Source organism: Tursiops truncatus, chromosome 12 (assembly GCF_011762595.2).
Source record: "Tursiops truncatus isolate mTurTru1 chromosome 12, mTurTru1.mat.Y, whole genome shotgun sequence".
NCBI classification, from domain to species: domain Eukaryota; kingdom Metazoa; phylum Chordata; class Mammalia; order Artiodactyla; family Delphinidae; genus Tursiops; species Tursiops truncatus.
Window position 1 is genome coordinate 71,768,044 of NC_047045.1, and position 15,734 is coordinate 71,783,777.

Sequence of the window (15,734 nt, forward strand, 5' to 3'; positions counted from 1 at the left end):
ATGTGGAGTAAATATTAGGAAGAAATAGCTACATTTTTGATTTTTAGAAATGAAAAGGGACCTGAGGATGTCCTAGATGGATTGAGAAATTGTGTAGTTAAGACACTAAGGAGCCTAGAGTGTGTGGCACACCCACCGTGACATTGGGCTGGTGATAGACAGTCAAGGTTATTCCCAGGTCCTCTAATCCCAGCTTTTTGTCTGATGTCAGATCCTAGAAAGTATACCTAAGATATGTGGCATCTTCAAAAAAAAGACCCATCTTTCTGTACTGTCCTAAATTTCAACTTAGATTCATGGTCTTCAAGACATAGCCTTAGAATACTTTTGTTCATAAACTAAAGCTCCAACCAGCCCCAGGGTTCTGCAGGGGCCAGCATTATGGTATGAAAACCTAATCTGTCAGCTCTAAAATCGTATGCTTCAAGACTTCGTTGATTTGTCAGCGAAAAAGTCAATAATAGAAGAGTCAGTAATATTGGTGAACAGCACTAAAATGTATTTTTAAAAAAGAAGGGCTTCCCTGGTGGCGCAGTGGTTGAGAGTCCGCCTGCCGATGCGGGGACGCAGGTTCGTGCCCCGGTCTTGGAGGATCCCACGTGCCGCGGAGCGGCTGGGCCCGTGAACCATGGCCGCTGAGCCTGCGCGTCCGGAGCCTGTGCTCCGCAATGGGAGAGGCCACAACAGTGAGAGGCCCGCAAAAAAGGAAAAAAGAAATAAAGAAATAAAGAAAATAAAATAAAAAAGGGAAAATGCGAGCATGCAGTAGAAATCCCGAGTAAGGAGCGGTTGATAAAGAGTAGGATGGTTTATATCATAAATAAAATCACTTGACCTAGGGCAGCCTTTAAAGTCTGTCAACTGAATCTGGAAAATGAATACCTTTTAGTCTCATTCCAGGTCATACGCTGTCCCACTGAGGACTTTTTTTTTTTTTTTTATATTTTTAACATCTTTATTGGTGTATAATTGCTTTACAATGGTGCGTTAGTTTCTGCTGTATAACAACGTGAATCAGCTATATGTACACATATATCCCCATATCCCCTCCCTCTTGAGCCTCCCTCCCACCCTCCCTATCCCACCCCTCACTGAGGACTTTTTAATTTAAAAGAGGAATCTTGAACAATTTTAAGTGAAAAACTTCCTTCCCTCCCTCCCCTACCCTAGAATTACTCTGAGGACAGAGTGCCTTCATGTAATTATGGACACTTTTTTGGCCCACCTTCTCTACTTTATTATATCCATGTACCGTTAACAGGATGTCTGTGGAATCTCATCTGTCTCTTGGTTGAAAAATGAGCACCAGTCATGAACTGTATATATTCCGTGTGCATTCTTTTATATCCGCTGAGCTCCATCAATTTAACTTCAACTTCATTTTGGAAATTAATCAATCTACAAAATAGCATTTGCAAAAATAGCCATTTTAAGTGAAGAATATACATTTAATTTCTTTCTAAATCCTGACTGATAAATCAGAAGCCCTGAATCCAATCCAGTCTTGGTTTTCTTGGTGAGTAGCTGTCTAACCACTTCTTTTTACCCCTTTGCAGCTCTCAAGTCTGTGAAAGTGTCCAGTGAACAGTGTTACCTAAACACACCCTGTGAAAGGTCTGGGAAACAGATGGTATCTGTGAATACCATCATGCCCTTTAGAAGAAAGTCACAGAGAGCCATGGTCTGGTTTTTTACTATGACCTCCCCAAGGCTGTGAGCATGTCTCTTTCGCCCCCAATAGAGTTGTTCCCGGCTTAGTACTTCCGTAGTTCTGGTATATTTTCTGACACATTGTGCGTGTTCAATAATATTGTTGAATGGATGAAGAACCAAGTGAACTTTCTCACGTGCCTAAGGAAACTGAACACTGAAGTTGTATCGGTTGGTTCTACCAGGGCATTTCCTGGTCTCAGGGAATTTGCAGGAACTCCATGCCCTTTGTGTTTGAAGGAGGGCATGCCTTTCACTCCAAGAAGTGGGAAACCAAATTTCTTTTTATCAGAAGTTCACCTTGGGGTGTAGTTTTGTTGTTATTCAAGTCCTCTGCCTTTCCTGTTTCCTTTTATATAAAACTATAAATGCAAATATTTTATAAAATAAAAATTTACATGCTCATTTAGTGTTTTTTTGGCTGAAATGTATTAAATATTATAATTTGTGAAGGCATCTGGAAGTATTAAAATGGTACACTATTTGAATTATGATTTTCTTTTGGCTGTATTTTCCTAATCTGAATTGTGAGAGGGATATCACCTATTCCTGCAATTAAAGCTTACAAAATATCAATCTATTCTTGCGATTAAAGCTAATCAAACTATGATAAATATACTTATCATATGCATGCTAGTGTATGGTGTGCTACTAGACAACATACAAAGATATTTTGATAACCTGTCCTACAAATAGTAACTTCCCTCTTTGTTGCATTTTGGACACACCGCCTTTTAGATATATTTAATATAAATATATGACCTATGGTTTTGTCCTTGGAAATAATTATTTCTTCCCTAAAGATTATGTTTACCTTCTACCATTAGAAAGGCAAAAAAAGAGTGGAGTATTTAAGAATAGTCATTCCACGAGTGATGTAAACAGGTGGGGGGAGGGATAGTTTGGGAGTCTGGGATTGACATGTACACACTGCTATTTTTAAAATAGATCACCAATAAGGACCTACTGTATAACACAGGACACTGTACTCAGTATTCTGTAATAACCTAAATGGGAAGAGAATTTGAAAAAGAATAGATATATGTATATGCATAACTAAATCACTTTGTTGTACACCTGAAACTAATGCAACATTGTTAATCAACTGTGCTCCAATTTAAAATAAAAATTAAAAGAACCCAGTCATTCCAGGGTTGTTCCGACTGGATTTGAATCCCAGAGAGCACTGAGAATTACAGTCACTTGATCTAGAAGGAAACTTGTGCCTCTACAGTGGTCACATGTCTTGTCTTTCTTCTGTTGTGCTGATATGTGTGGATCACGTGGAAGGAAGGGAAGAACGTTAAGGCTTTGGAATCACAAAGACCTGGATGCAAATCCCAGTTCCCCACACTGGGCTCAGTGACTGTAGGCAGGTTACTGAACTCTTTCAGGTCTGTTTTGCCATCTGAAACGTGAGGTTAATAAAACCCTCTCAAAGAGGTCTTGTGGAAATTGAACAAACTAACCTGTAGCCGATAGAAGGTCTTGTGTTGAAGGAACACGAGTCCTTACCACAGATCCGATGGGCAATATTGGCAGGTAGGAAGTAGAGACACAGGACACTGAAGAACAATTTGTGACTCATGAACTAAAATTGTATTCCAGGTCTGTTAGAAAAAAGCTTACCGCCTCGACTTGATTACAGACAACAACATTAAAACATAGAGTTGTCAACACTTTAAAGGATATTTAATATGGTACCCAGGACAGTTCAAAGCACTTTGCATGTATGTTCTCTTTTAATCTTCCCGACAACCCCATGAGGTAGATGTTATCATTATTTGCCCTCTACAGCTCAGGAAACTGAAGTAAAGACGGGTTTTTGATCATTTCCCTGAGGCCACACAGCCAGCAAGCAGGAAAACCGGAATTTGAATCTCAGCCGTGTAACTTTAAGTCTCTCCCCTTAACCTTTATTTACAGTTTATGGGACCAAATTATTATGAGACCAAACATAAGGGCCATAAATTAAGAAGTAGGAGAGGGCAGGAGGATGAGAGTAGGGTTTATCTTAAAAGAGGGAGTGCTTGAGGGGTCAGGAGACAAGGTGAAGAAGGTGTGAAATATATTGCAAGTCTTAGGTGCCACAAAGGGTAAGACCACTAGTAAGTGCCACTGAGAAAGAAGAAATGTTCAGCTGGTACACGATCCTGCTTTTCCATTAAGGTTTTTATTTTCAACTTATTGACAGAGCTGTCTTGGACTTAACTTCTACATAGATGTTTATGACATCACTCAGACATACATAACTATAAAAGTAAAGTTAAGCAAGTATGAGGTAATCCTTCAGCATTTTTCTAGGCAGACTCTTCTGAGTCACTTTTGCACTCGGGTCCATCCTCACAGTGTCATGGTCGGCAGGAAGATGGCTAGCGCAGCCTGTCTGAGAGCGCCTCTGTCATCTCTGGATTTCATCCAAACCCTTCTACGAGTTTAGATGCTCGTACTATCTTGATCTTACTTGACTGCAGAAGGTTTCCAGACAGCGTCTCATTCTTTTTTTCAAATGGTCATTAAGTGGTTTGTAAGCTGAAATGTGGGATTTCGGCTCTGCAGTTGTGCCACCAGGAATGGCATCCGCGTTTGCATACATGCACCTAGGGGCAACTGCATCGCTAGCCGCTGGTCAACATCAGCTGTAGCTCCCCCTCCATTGTTCTCAGCCCTGGTGTTGTTGAAATGTGACAAAGTGTGCATTCAAATCCACAAAATGTACTTGTGTGTTAAGTTATGAGGAAAATTAGACCACCTATCTCATTTTACTTTACGTTCCTCTACTTTGTTGATAATTATATATTAGTAATTTTGTCTGTAGCCATCTTAGACTCAATAAGAATTTCTTCTGACTTTTTTGTAGTTGAGCCCGTGCTAGTATTATTCTCCAGTGGCTCTCTGACATGATTTACCCCATAGTCACATAATGCATATTGGTAAATTTGGCTTACTGTATTCTGTATTTCATGGGGATCTCTGGCTCATGGAGAGTCTGTAAACAATGATTTAAATATTATTTTATAGAATTTAGCACCTTCCCCCATGGAATGATAATTTTTAGTTTAGTCCTTTAATAATGATGCCCCATTATAGAGTTAACCATCATAGCACCAATGTACCTGCCCACTGTTGGAAGCAGGAGTTTGTTCTCACTAATGCTTCAGGGTAAGAAATACTCTATACTTGTAGTTAGAATTCCAAGCGGCTATGGCTCACGGGACCAGCCGCTCCGCGGCATGTGGGATCTTCCCGGACCGGGGCACGAACCCGTGTCCCCTGCATCGGCAGGCAGACTCTCAGCCACTGCACCACCAGGGGAGACCCATAATTTACTATTTGACCTTTAAAAATTAGGACCTGTTAAAATATTTGAAGTTTCTAAATGTCTTCAGGAGCTCTTAGGCTTCCATTCCTTGTGCTCAGAGTATTATGGGTGGTGTGGCAGAAAGAGGGTGGGGCCTTGGGACCGGGAAGAAAGGAATACCAAACTCCCTACTGAGTGGCCTTGGTGAAAAAACACCAAGTGCTTTCACTGGTCAGAGCAAGGTATATACAAATTCCATTTAATTCTTATAATAACCCAATAAAGTAATTGCTGCTACTGCTCCATTTTACAGATGAGGAAACTAAGACTCAGAGTTTTTAAGTCCCTTAGGAAATTTATTTCACCTCTTTCATTCTCGGTGTCCTTAGATTTATAAAAGTGATTATTTGTGAGTGCTTAGCCATATCCTGAAAACACACTGCATATATCAGGTGCTTGAAATGGAAACTAATTTTATTACACTGGTTTTTAATTGCTATTTTCCTCCTCCATGCATGCCCTAAGGTGTAATAATTTGCCATTTGAAATCACCTTATACATTCTGAGAGGAAAAATAAGCATTTGGGAATTTTTTTTTTTTTTTTTTTTTTTTTTGCTGTACGCGGGCCTCTCACTGTTGTGGCCTCTCCCATTGCGGAGCACAGGCTCTGGACGCGCAGGCTCAGCGGCCATGGCTCACGGGCCCAGCCACTCCGCGGCATGTGGGATCCTCCCGGACCAGGACACGAACCTGTGTCCCCTGCAACGGCAGGCGGACTCTCAACCACTGCACCACCAGGGAAGCCCCATTTTGGAATTTTTGATCCCCCCAAATTGTTTTCTGTTACACATATTGATTTTTCATGTTTTGTCTTAAGTGATTGATAACCTTTATTTTTTTTAAACTTTTTATTTTATGTTGGAGTATAGTTGATTAGTAATGTTGTGTTTGTTTCAGGTATACAACAAAGTGATTCAGTTATACATATATATGTATCTATTCTTTTTCAAATTCTTTTCCCATTTAGGTTATTCCAGAGTATTGAGCAGAGTTCCCTGTGCTATACAGTAGGTCCTTGCTGGTTATACATTTTAAATATAGCAATGTGTACATGTCAATCCTTTTTTTTACTCAGAAAACCCAGTAGGCAGCTTCATACCAAGGTCCAAGCATTTCTAAATGCTTGTGAATATTCTCCATGATTCCTAAACTGAAGGAATTTGGTGACCAATTATTTTTTACTTGGACCTTTGGGTGACAAAACCTAATATCTTCTGTACTTTTAATGAACCAATGATCATCCAGTTAGATACATAACAAACTATAACTTCCAATAGTTCCTATCTTGATAAAATCCCAGTGTTAGCATTAGAAATATTCCCTTTAGAAAATTACTTCAATGCCCCAACAAAATACAAAACAGGGTAGTATTTATTATACGTATTAAGACAAAGAAGTCCTTCAAGAATTTGATAGATGTAAGTGATTAAGGCATAGTTTTAGGAAACATTAAAATCATTGCCTTAAGTTTTTGAGCCTGTCTTCTTTCCTTCCTTCTTTTTCTCTCTTTCTTTCTTGGAAGTGACAACGAAATGAACCAAATATATCTCTTTCAGCCCACAAGTCCTATTCATCTGCTTTTATTTTTCTATGCTTTAATCTCCTTCCAAGTACATTCAAAGAATAAGTAAATATATTTTCTGAAAATTTTGGCACATTTCCTAGGTTTTGGAGGGAGGAAAGTGTTGGTAAAAAAAGTGATTTTTGAATGAAAAATTAAATCTCTTTTTAGATTTAAAATCTCCAGAGACATCATTGATGTAAACCAAAATAGCTATTTGTAGTAAGGAAAATAGCTAGGTTGTATGTGATTTTGATGAATGAGTTTTAAAGAAAGCATGTAGCAACTAAATATATATATATATATATATATATATATATATATATATCTAGTGTTTAGTGTTTTTATAACACAAACCATAGTGTCATCTCAACCAATAATTGGAAAAGAATAAACCAATGAGGCCTGTATTCTGACATTGAGTATACTATTTAAAAAGTCCAGGGCTTCCCTGGTGGCGCAGTGGTTGAGAGTCCGCCTGGCGATGTGGGGGACACGGATTCGTGCCCTGGTCCAGGATGATCCCACATGCTGCGGAGCGACTAGGCCCGTGAGCCATGGCCGCTGAGCCTGTGTGTCTGGAGCCTGTGCTCCTCAACGGGAGAGGCCACAACAGTGAGAGGCCCGCGTACTGGAAAATAAATAAATAAATAAATAAAAATAAAATAAAAAGTCCAATCTATCAACATAATAGGTCTGTTAAATGCAATGTTAGGAATAAGGCAAAGCATTTGTGTCATACAGTGAGGAGAAGTTGGAAGACATTTACAAAGCGTACTTCATGGAGTTACATACAACTGACAGAATAAGGAAGGACAAAAAAGTGCTGTGAATTAAGTTTACTGCCCATCGGAAGAAGTTTACTGCCCTTCTGCTTTATAAGGTTTTTGAATCTTGCCTTTGGATTTTTTGACTCTAATTAATAGTTGCTTAAGGTTTAATCATTTTGATACTCTGCTGCTTAGTTGTGGTGTTAGTAGAATATTTAGGGTCTACTTATGTATAATTTACCTGGCTTCATAAACAGCAAATAATGTTCAGCAGCTAAAATGCTATGCCCATGTTCATTCCCACCTCCCAAAAGAAGAGTGACCTTAAGTTAGGAGGGTAATCTGCACTGGGTAATGCACCTCTCTGCTCACCTTGGAGATACTGAGGGAACTTTTAACTCACATCAGTTATTAAAAAACTGCATGAGAGGGACTTCTCTGTTGGTCCAGTGGTTAAGACTCCACATGTCCACTGCAGGGGGCATGGGTTTGATCCCTGGTTGGGGAACTAAGATCCTGTGTACTGCATGATGCAGCAAAAATCAAACAAATAAACAAAAACTGAATGAGTAAATATTTCTTCACAATAAAGGATGAGTTTATTTTTTGCGTGATTCAAAAATAATTCTGAGGCATTATCTAGTCACAGAAAAAAATTAAGCATGATTTTCCCCTTGATAGTAAAGGTTACAGTAGACATAGAGAGTGATAAATATTAATAGGTTGTAGCCCACATCCTGTAGTTAAAAATGCTTTCAAACATTTTGGAGTTAATGTCCATAGGAAAAACGTATGGCAGAGGTTGAAAGTCATTTGTGGGTAATAATCGTTCATATTTTATAGATAGCATCAAGAGTAATATCTGCAAAGTGAAAAAATCAAACCTATCCACACTTATTACAGATGATAAAACACAGTGCAAAGAAAAGAAAACACAAAAATCAGTGGAAAGAAAAGAGATGTGGGTTTGAATTCCTTTCTGCCACCTAAATCGATGTGGCCTTGGGCAAGTTACCTTACCTATGTCAGGATTATATGAACTGTTTGTGTAGTTCAATTCATATAGTAAGTGCCCAATAAATGTTAGTTAGCAGTTGTCATCAGAATTCATTTTCATATTTGACAACTATACTGTTAAGACTGTGTGATGAACCAAAGCCCATTTCCTAAACGATGCTGTTTGAGGAGGAATTATTGAGCAGTATGCCCACAGGTACCACATTGGGCTCTGAGGGGACCACAAGGAGGAATGAACAAAGGATTTACTGTGTATAGGAGGAGGTGCGTGTGCAGAGGATTCAAACTCTATCAAAACAAAATGGCACTAGTGCCAAGTAAATTCCTAGGACATGATGAGAAGTAAAGAGATGTGTATGATTTAGATGAACAGTCTTAACAGGTGGGTAGGATTTTGATTATTGGGGGCTTGGAAGAGGAGTGAAGTGGGGAGGGATTCCCAGATTGGGGAGCTGCATGAACAGAGGACTAAAGGGGTGAAAGTGTGTGGTGTCTGTGGAGGAAAGGATGTTGGCCAGTGGCTCTGGAGCCTAGGAACCTAGGGCAGATAGGTGAATAAGAGGAAGATACGTCTGTCATAGCTTGGAAGCAGGTCTCAGATCCTTAAATATTATACTAAGGGGACATGTTTTATTTTGTAGGCTGGGTCTTTTCAAGCTTTTCTTTCTTGAGGTGTACGGCTGGATGGCATTCACACGCACAATGTATTTTCATGCGACAAATATGTATTGATTCCTTACTCATGCCAGGCACCGTTCTAAGTGCTAGGGAAAACTAGACATAATCCTGCCATCATGGAGAGCGTGTTTCTAGAGAAATATAGGTGTGGGTCCTTTAGTGCCTATTCCTTTCGTCTTTAACTCAAGAAGGCATATTAGAATGCAAATCCATGATAATGTGGTTATGATAGGAAGAGCCTAGTGCATAAAATTGCTAATTATGCACGAACTGCTGCTTTGTATATACTTGTCAGCAGATTACTGGTACACTCAAAATCCATGCCAGCTCTTCTGAGCGTCTGACAACTGCCGCTCAGGAGGGAAGGGATGTGATCTGAGAAGAAACCAGAGGATGCTAATATTAAGGCTAGTCTTGACTTCCCTTGCAGTCCAGTGGTTAAGACTCCGCGCTTCCACTGCAGGGGGCACGGGTTCAATTCCTGGTCAGGGAACTAAGATCCTGCATGCTGCCTGGTGTGAAAAAACTAACAAACAAAAGGCTCGTCTTGTGAGCACCGTCATTCCATGAATTCACGGGCAGCCCTTCCCTGGGCTTCCCCTGAGACTTGCTCTTACTTGTTTGTCGGCACCACCTTTATACCACAGGCTAAAGGCGCAGCTGCTGACAGTGCAGATCCACCACCGGCCTTTTCGTCTCATTCAGTCTTACCTCTCTTCGTTTTATTTACGATGCTCATTTCTGTCATTACGTTTTTCTGGATCAGCAGTGTCAGGTAGCACCTCTGCAATGATGGCAGTGTTTTATTCGGCACCGTTCAATACGGTAGCCACTAGCCATACGTGACTGCTGAGTGTTTGGACTATGGCTCGTGCTACTGAGGAATGCAACTTTATTTTATTTTATTTTATTATTTATTTATTTTTGGCTGCGTTGGGTCTTCGTTGCTGCTCACGGGCTTTCTCTAGTTGCGGTGAGCAGGGGCTGCTCTTCGTTGTAGTGCGCGGACCTCTCATTGCCATGGTTTCTCTTGCTGCGGAGCACAGGCTCACGTGGGCTCAGTAGTTGTGGCGCACGGGCTCTAGAGCGCAGGTTCGGTAGTTGTGGCGCAGGGGCTTAAGTTGCTCCGCGGCATGTGGGATCTTCCAGGACCAGGGCTAGAACCCATGTCCCTGCATTGGCAGGCGGATTCTTAACCACTGCGCTGCCAGGGAAGCCCCAGGAATGCAACTTTAAATTAAAATTAATTTAATCAACTTACATTTAAATAGCCTTAGGTGGCTAGCAGTAACATATTAAACGGTGTAGATCTAGACGTTCATAAAAAATGTCCAATGCCATGTTCTACTTCCTTGACAATCATATATCTGGCAAATTTTTCTAGTTTTCAAGTACCTGGAATTCTTTTTTGCAGCCAATCTATGATTTTTTTTTTTTAATTTAAAATTCTCAACGAGATTGAGGAGCAGGAGAGTGACATTGCTGTTTGCTCTTTGTCTGCATGTGGTCCTCAGGCCATAGTAGCAGGCAGGAAAGAGATGCCAGCTCGGGGGTACAGCTCTACTGTGGCTTTTTATTTTAATCTACCTCTTGCCAGTCTCTAGCCAAGGAAAAGAATGGGTTTTTTTCTTCTCTTTTCTAAACAAGCTACCTCAGGGTAAGAATTGCAAGAGAGAAGAGGTAGGTCTGTTTCGACAAAAAGGTACCCTGCAAAATGATATGGTTCCTCTTCACTGGCTCCTGGTTTTTAAGGGATGTGGGGTGAAGGAGAGGGAGGGCTCACGTATGACCTGACAGGCAACTCCATGTGTGGTACCATTCATTCATGTAGGGCGCACAAGAGAAGAAATCCATTAGCAGGGCCAGGGAGGTGATGCGCTCCAGTTTGGACACGTTGAGTTCGAGGTCTTTGTGGTGGGATGTGCAGTTGGATGGGGGATGTATATCTGCACCTCTGGAGAGTGATCTGCACTGGAGATAAATGTCTGGGGGTCATTGGCATATGCTAATTAAAGCCACAGGAAAGATAAGATGGCCCAGACACAGTGTGTAGAGTGAGAAAAGGAAAGAATGAGAGACAGCACGTAGCCACAGCATCAGTATTTATGTGATGGATGAAGAATAGGAGCTTTGAATGAGGTAGGAGGAAACAACCAAGAGAAGACAGGCACCAAAGACAAAAGGAGAGACAGTTTCGAGAAAAAGAACATTTGACAGTGTCATGTGCTGTGGAAAGGTCCAGTTAAGGAGGGACTGAAAAGTAGCCATTAGATAAAGCCACATGACATGGAAAGTAGAGACACCGGTGAGAATAGGTGACACAGCTTTGAGGGATGGGTAGGAGGTGAGAAAACAAGGACAGCAAGTATGTTCCACTACTCAGAAAAAGTTTGGTTGTAATGGGGAGAGAGCTGGAATGGCTGTAGCTGAGGGAAAGTGAGATGGGTGGAGAGGTGTTTGGATTTGGTTTTGTTTAGTTCTAAAGGTAGGTTAGAGTTGGCTCAAGCTGAGGGGTCCATAGAGAGGGGTTGAAGGTGTGATACGAGAAAGGGAGTGAGCAGGTCATCCAGGGAGGGGGCTTATGAGAAGGGCAGATGGTTGGGGTCCAGGAACAGGTGGAGGGGGAGACATCAACCTTAGGCAGAGAGAGGGGTGACTTTCAGTCTAAGATGGAAAGGACCAGTGTGGCCACGGGTGAGTTAAGAGGCTCAGTAGATGGTGAGAAAGTCCTGTCTGAGCACTGGCTTTGCCAAAACTAGTTTTATGTCTAAGATTCTCTGTATCCCTAAAGTGACCTTTATATTTACCCTAATAGAAATATACTCATAAAGAATCCCCATCAGCTGTGCTTCTGAAGTTGGTCTAGGGTTTATGAAAGAGACGGGTTCACTGTCATCTGCAGGACTCAGCAACAAGCAGTCCTGAGGCTCTAAAATCAAGAGGAGCTCGGACTTCCCTGGTGGCGAAGTGGTTAAGAATCTGCCTGCCAGTGCAGGAGACACGGGTTCAAGCCCTGGTCCGGAAAGGTCCCACATGCCGCAGAGCAGCTAAGCCCTTGTGCCGTAACTACTGAGCCTGTGCTCTGGAGCCCGCGAGCCACAACTACTGAGCCTGCGAGCCACAACTACTGAAGCCCGCGTGCCTAGAGGCTGTGCTCCACAACAAAGAGAGAAGCCCGCGCACCGCAACAAAGAGTAGCCCCCGCTCGCCGCAACTAGAGAAAGCCCGCACGCAGCAACCAAGACCCAACGCAACCAAAAATAAATATCAAATAATAAATAAATTTAAAAAATATAAAATCAAGAGGAGCTCTGGGTATCCCCCTTGAGTAAGTTAAAAGCTGGAAGCGAGCACAGTAATTGTTTTGGGTTTTCCTCTCTGCAGTTTGTATTGCGAATGTGTGGTTTTAATTTTTAAAACTCTACCAAAACGCATCCTTGCGTTTCTAAGGTGCAGAGCCCTAAACGCTGTGAGCTATGCTTCGGATTGGATGAGCGCTGCAGCCAGAGGCCCAGCGTTAGAAGCACCTGTTTGTGTGAGGCAGGGGTCCGTGGTGCCTGCCTGCCTGGCTGCTTTGGTGCACAGCTGAAGCCGTCATTGCCTTCACAGGTGCTAGAAAACACAGTTGCTTCAGGCGGATGGGGTGGGCTGGGATCTGGGTGGCATCAGCTTCTGAGAGTCTTATTATGCAAAATGAAAATATGACTAAGCATTAAAATACTTAATGATTTCTTAAAATAACGTACCCTGTTCATTACATAAAAACTGTATGTAAAATATCCATATCTAGTTCTCAACATAAACATTTCATCACGTGACTATTTCTCCAGTATGCAACAGAGCAGCTGTTTCTCCAGATGCCACACCAGGGCTCTGGAGGGAATAGTTACTCAGTCCAGCACCACAGTTAGTTAGATATTGAAAGAAATACTACAAGATATGTCTGGTCTAATCAGTAAGCCTCAGTGAACCAAAATTTAAACACACAGCATGGAATTAATGCGAGAATTTGGGTTACATTCTGAACAAGGGAAATGTAATTGCTATGCTTCTGTGCTTATCACGTTGTAATTTTTATTATTTAAAACCTATTAAGGATCCATCACAAGGACCCCTCTTTGTTTTTCCTACAATCAGTTGTCGTTGTGGCAGCCGATTGTTTTGAGAGAGAAAGTATAACATTATTATTTATGAGAAAGAGCTGACATATACAATCCATATATTTAGCTGACTCTAACATTCCTGGGCCAGAGTATTAAATCATATGCACAGCTACTTGAAAGGTAGATCCAGAAGGTTATAGGTAGTTTTTATGCAGGAACCATCAGCCCTATACTGAAGTGAAAAACTACTCATGAAGTCGTCTGTAACCTATTGCCATTCTGCGAGCAGTGGTAAAATGAAGAGCAAGAGAAATTTATGGAAGGATTCCATTGCTCTAGAATGAGTTACCTGACAATTATGGAAAACAGCGGATTTTAAAAAACCCTGCAAAAATTGGCAAGTTACCCGGAAGAAGTTTATTAGAAAAAAACTAGTTGTTTTTTTTTTTTTTACAAATAAAAACTATGTCTCTGGACTATGCTTCTGTTTCTAAAATGTATAAAGATAAAATGTTCAATTGTACTGCCAAGTTAAAAAAAGTCCTTAAAATACTCTAACATACTCTGAAGCATATAGGATTTCAGTAAAAATTTATATAGTCTATCCCTGTAGGAAAAATACTGGAAGGTCAGATGGCAGTATGTAATATTTCTTATCTCTGATTGGTATGATGATAGGCATTGTTATGATTTTTCCTTTATTAATGAATATTCGCTCTTAGCATGTATTACTTCCATGATTACTAAAACACAACCCACCAAAAATAACCCCTAAGTGTTTCACACACTTTTATAGAGAGTTCATGAACACCATTCAGATGTTCTTGACTAAGACTTCCTTTTGTTTCTCAAAGAATTGTCATTTGTCTTTACATTATATTGGATTTATAACGGAATTCTTTAATCTTTAATCTCTGTAATTTGATACACTGCTCCTTTAACTCTTTGCCACTCATGTTCCTTATCCTAAGATACCAAAGACCACAGCACTGGTTTCAAGCAGGGCTCACTTAACCTGAAGTTGCCCAGAGCCCAAGTCTTCCACCTGCTTTTCCAGCCCAGCCAGAGCTGATCTGGCTTCACAGCTCCTGCTCTGGCCAGTTCCTGGCCCACACCCCTCTCCTTATTACTGGATAAGAAGCCCAGGGACCATGCCAGGCGGTGTGGGAACATAGCTTTGGATGACATTTGTTCCCCTGATTCTACACAGTGTCTTATCACTGATGAATTATTATATAAATTACAATTATATACATATTTTGTTAGTGTAACATACCTTCTTAGAGTAAGTAAATGAGGACACATATTTATTGTTAAGTGTTTCAAGCAACTAATTAGATTAGCTCTGTGAGTGCCTGGCAAAATGTAACTCGTGTGTTATCTTTGGCAGCATCAGTTATAAAACCCTTATTAGAAAATGTGACAGAAAGGAGAAAAAGAGCATGAGAGAAAATCGTTGACTTCACAAAAGTAGCTTGCTGGTAGAAATAGATGTAGCAAATCAATGGTTCTTTATATCATCAAGGATGTATAAATGTATGGTTATATTAAAAGTATTTGTGGGGGGACTTCCCTGGTGGCAGAGTGGTTAAGAATCCGCCTGCCAATGCAGGGGACATGGGTTCAATCCCTGGTCCGGGAAGATCCCACATGCCGCAGAGCAGCTAAGCCCGTGCGCCACAACTACTGAGCCTGTGCTCTAGAGCCCACGAGCCACAACTGTTGAGCCAGCACACCCTGGAGCCCGTGCTCCACAACAAGAGAAGCCACCGTAATGAGAAGCCTGCACACTGCTACGAAGAGTAGGCCCCGCTCGCCACAAGTAGAGAAAGCCTGCGCACAGCAACGAAGACCCAACGCCGCCAAAAAAAAAAAAGTATTTGTGGGGGGGATTCTAAAAATTGCACCCATCCACATTGACTCTATATGCTTTGCCGCCAACCTCTGATGCCCCAGCCACTTGAGTGAGCCTTTCTTATTTATGGGAGTTGTGTTGGTACACACAAAAGGTTGAGAACCATTGATAGTGATATAAGAATCTGGAGAATATCATGGCAACTAGATGAGGATCTGTTAATGGAGAGGGATGGAGGCCAGTGGAGGATTTTTAAACATTGACAGTTTCAGATGAAAAGTTACAGAGATAACTCCCAATGCAGCTGTAAATATTATGAGATGGAATGGAGGAAGGAAAGGATGAGGCTGATGGAGTTATAGCATGAACCCTTCTTCCAGTGATTGTTAAGTCAGAAAACATGCCCCCAAAGTCAATAATCAATCTCACCAAAGAGAATAAGATTTTGCTCTTAAAAACTGTGATGGGCTAACTGCTGCCTCTTATGAACTTTATGTACTAGGCAAGAACTATCAATGAGAAGGCAGCAAAGTGCTCCTGTTAGTAGGTGCATTAAGTCTCTCAGGCCACTAGGAATTCATTTAATAAATTACTACTCCAGCATAAGAGATCTCTCCTTAATAGCCTGAAAAAGTGTTCCAAAGGAGTAGCGATTTACTTCCTTCTTTTCAGGAGGAA